Source organism: Myotis davidii, unplaced genomic scaffold (genome assembly GCF_000327345.1).
Source record: "Myotis davidii unplaced genomic scaffold, ASM32734v1 scaffold185, whole genome shotgun sequence".
NCBI classification, from domain to species: domain Eukaryota; kingdom Metazoa; phylum Chordata; class Mammalia; order Chiroptera; family Vespertilionidae; genus Myotis; species Myotis davidii.
This window is the reverse complement of record NW_006297811.1, coordinates 3578227-3582685: the sequence shown is the minus strand read 5'-3', so window position 1 is coordinate 3582685 and position 4459 is coordinate 3578227. Positions and strand designations below refer to the sequence as shown.

The following is a 4459-nucleotide window of genomic DNA, read 5'->3' as shown; positions in this document are numbered from 1 at the left end:
CATAACCAATGGACATAAGACACTGGGGAATAGGGGAGGCTAGGGGACTGTCTAGGGCGGGGGGGAGAAATGGACACATATGTAATACCCTTTGTAATAAAAAATAAAATTTAGAAAACAATACTAATATTGAATCATCTTGTTATATACCTGAAACTAATATAATATTGCTAGAGGCCCGGTGCACAAAACTCATGCATTTGGAGCGGGGGCATCACTCAGCCCAGCCTGCACCCTCTCCCAGTCTGGAATCCCTCGGGGGATGTCTGACTGACAGCTTGGGCCTGCTCACTCCAGCCATCAGTGGGACATCCTTAGTGCTGCTGTGGAGGCAAGGGAGGCTCCTGCCAGTGCCGCTGCGCTCATGCTTGCCAGCCATGAGCCCAGCTCAGGGCTTTGGGCTGAGTGGTGCTCCCCTGTGGGAGCGCACTGATCATCAGGGGGCAGCTCCTGTGTTGAGCATCTGCCTCCTGGTGGTCAGTGACTGTCAAAGCAACTGGTTGTTCTGCCATTCAGTTGATTTGCATATTAGCCTTTTATTATATTGGATATATCAATTATATGTAAACTAAACAATGGAAAATAATGTGTTTTTGAGGATGTGGAGAAATTGTAACCTTTTTATATTATTGGTGGGAACATAAAATGGCGAAGTCACTGTGAAACAAACAAAAAGCAAAACAAAATAATTAAGTCTTCTAAACATATTCTGATATACCTCCTTTCCTATTTATTTAGAAAAATCATTCTTTTCCTTTCTTTCCATGCCATTGAATAACTCTTGTGGTTAGTGACTTTCAGATTTTATAAATAAAATGGAACTTTAAGCTATTAAAAAGAGGTGTCAATGGACAACTGAAGGGCAAGAAGCTTCTGCTGAGAGACACATCAACACATTATTAACAAGCCCAAACTGAGATCTTTCTCCTGTGTGGACTGTGCAGGATAATGCCACCACCTACCTCCTCCTCCACTGATTCCCTCTTGTCCTCCTCCCCTGCACTCCTCCTCTTCTGAGGCACCTTCTGTTGTAAACGTGTAAGCTCTGGAGACACTAAGAGAGCAGTAAAGGGCTGCCTAGATTTCCAAATGGTGCTCCAAGGAGGTGGACTTAAGGTAACCCTAATGCTATGCATAGAGATATTTTGGAAAACAACGCAAGAGAAAAGTAAAACCATAAGATTTATATCTTTTAAATACAGAAAATGGTGTTCTGACTCAAGTCATTCAAATCCTCGTGGGCTACTTTCAAGCTAAGCTACCACGATTTATTTAATGCTTCGCTTTGGGACACAGCAGATCCCCTTTCTTCTCCTCTGAGTCTGGGTGAGTCTGAAGTTGGTAGTGAAAGGGAATGCTGAATATTGTACACAGGAGTTGGGTGGGAATGCCTAGAGGTGCACACATGAGTTTTGTTGAGAGCTAAGGAGTAACCTCTCCTACCCTCCCTATTCTCTTAAAATTGTCTGGAGTGTGTATGCTCATACTCCCTAAATTTAAATATCCCAGGACTCAAGTGAAACAAATCACTCTCCCACCTAGTGGATTTGTTGACTCTCAGAAAGGTAGAGACAGCCAGTCTGGAGAGCAGGTGATGGCAATAATTTGTATATATCCCACCAACAGTTATTTCTCTCCTAGGAACAACTTAGTATCCTTCAGTTTCATGTTAAATAATCCACTGTCTTGAACTGTCCTCTTATTGATTCTCTGATATGGCTCTTGCCTCTCCCATAAATTCCAAACTCTAATGTCAGGATCAAGACATATGAATCTCTTCTCCTAAAGCATCAAACCTCTCCCTCAGTAACTATGATTTGATTGATTGATGAAAGAGAAGGAACAAATGATTTGACAGACAAGTTAAGAAACAGAGAGCCCTAACCGGTTTGACTCAGTGGATAGAGCATCGGCCTGTGAACTCATGGGTACCAGGTTCGATTCCGGTCAAGGGCATGTACCTTGGTTGCACACTCCCAGTGGGGAGTGTGCAGGAGGCAGCTGATCGATGTTTCTCTCTCATCGATGTTTCTAACTCTCTATCCCTCTCCCTTCCTCTCTGTAAAAAATCAATAGAATATATTTTTTTTTTAAAAAAAGAAACATAGAAAAAACTTAGGGAGATTCCTAACCTTTGGAAATGTCAGAGTCTGAGTATGCTTTCACATTATACAGATGTGGATCTGTTTACAGAATCTCAAGGCATTCACAGGAACCCCAAGGACTGCCTCAAAAGCTGTTTCTATAGGAGAGACATGAGCAATCATGGTACCCCAAAGTAGACAATGACATGAAAATGCTTGTAGGGCCATGTCTCCTAGAATGCCCAGTCTTCAGGTGAATGGGCTTTACCTATCTGCAATTAAGAGCCAATGATGCCCAACATGAATTGACTGAAAGTATCAGATATGTTTGACATGCCTCATGTAATCATCATGATGGTTCTATATGGAAGGTGCTAGGATCCCATCTAAGGGATGAGGAAATTGAGCTTTAGAAAGCTGAAGTAATTTGTGGAGGCCATATGGCTCAGCGGTGATGAACTTATACCTCTTTAACCCAGAGGCCTGAAATCCTTCATCAACCATAAGTACTGCTCCTGAAGTGCAGTTTGTTGCTTTTGTTATTTTTGTTGCTTTTTTGCAAAGGCAAGAAATGCATTTTAAAAACTAAGGAAAATGAGAAACACTTGACACATCCCTGGAAAAATATTTTGAAGAATTTAAGAAGAAGTAAACCCCCTTAAAAACCTTTTATTGCTAAAGAAATGTTTGTGTGTAGAAGAGTAAAAATAATTTGAGGAATAAATAGAAGCAAGAAACTGTTCTATGGAATAGTAAAGTCCTTTATTTCTTTAAAAATAAATTTCTTAAAAACAAAATAAAATGCCAGAAAGGAATTTCTGAAGGAGTGGTTTTGTTTTGCTTCTTCAGACATGAATTATGTCAAAAGATTACATGCTGTACATGTTTTATATTCAACAATGTCTGTGTGCACATTCTAAATACAAAACTAAGACAAGGGCAGTTATTCCCAACAATATGAATAGTAAATTCCTACTGACAGTGGAAAAACCGTCTTTGTGGGGAAATTTACTTTGAGATATATTTTTTAAATTTTGAGTCACTTAGTGTGCTATTAGGTATGTTTTTTTTCCTCCATATTTCTATTTTCAGACTCAGTCTGGGAAGTTATTAGAATTTATAATCTAGAAGACATGGCCATACAAGCATTTTTATGTCATTGTTTACTTTGGGGTACCATGATTGCTCATAACTCTCCTACAGAAACAGCTTTCCCCCAATACCTTATTCTGCATATTCTTTTTACCTGCAGTTTCCTGACTATTACTACCTTTGTGGACAAAATTCACACATATCTGATGTGTTAGTATATCCACTAATACACATAGTATGTGTGAATTTGATGGGAAAAATATCACATCATAAGCAGAAATTGTTTAGAATAGACTTTTGAAGCTGTTTACTCTAATTTTACAATTATTAGTAGGAATCAACAGAATGGAACAGTAGAAAGACCAAGATCTTAAGAATCAGACATCTCTGGAACCTAATTTTCAGCTGTGTCCTTAGGTAAATTAGGAGACCCTGAGCCTTAATTTTCTCACTGTATGATAAATATTTTCCTGAATTTAAATGAGATAATATATGCCAAGTGCCTGGCTCTTGGTGGGCACATAATATTTTTAGTTTCTTTTGTTTCCATCAAGCTTATTTCCTATTCAAAAATAGAATTCTGGTGAACTATAAAGGCACCCGGGAACAAGGTTCAGAACTCATTGCTAAGAGGAGACAAGATGGCGGCGGAATAGGCAGCCGCATCCCAAGGCTTGTCCCGGAGCAAATAGAATGAACAGCTGCAACAAATAACATCCACCCCGCATCGGCGAAGTATACTCAGCTGGTGAGACAGTTTGCAGCCGGGAAGGGCAGAGTTCACCTGGAAAGGTAAAAACCAGGGATCTGGGCAGGAAAGTTTGCCAGATGTCTGAGCCCAGAGGGTCAGAGGGAAACCATGTGGCACCCGGGGGTCAGAGGGAAACCACGCAGAACCCAGCCGTGTCCCTTGGGACAGGCACAGCCTCTGACTGGGGAAAGGACATCCGCAGGACTGTTGGCGCCGGGGGATTTGAGATCTGGGTTCCATAATTAAGGAAGTCTGAGCCCAGAGAAGGCAGCCTGAAGCACTGACCAGACCATGCAGTGCCGGTAAGAGAGGAGCTTACAGAGACTCAGCCTTCTCTGTTTCTGTGGCCGTAGTTTGTTTGTTTGTTTTCACTGAATGCTGTTCATAGGATATTTCGGATACTGATACTCACCTGTGCTGAAGAGAGGGAGAAGGTGCGGACGAGTGGGATCTGGGGAGAGGCTGAGGCTGGGAGAGGGGGCAGTGAATTGAATGCTGAGACACCCCTGGGCCCAGGGTTGGGGCAGCCCTT

The 4459-nt window shown here is 41.6% G+C and overlaps 1 pseudogene; it reads left to right on the top strand.

The window, feature by feature from the left end:
* Window positions 1-4218: 4218 nt before the first annotated feature.
* Window positions 4219-4459, top strand: part of LOC102753351 — a 6006-nt pseudogene continuing 5765 nt past the window's right edge.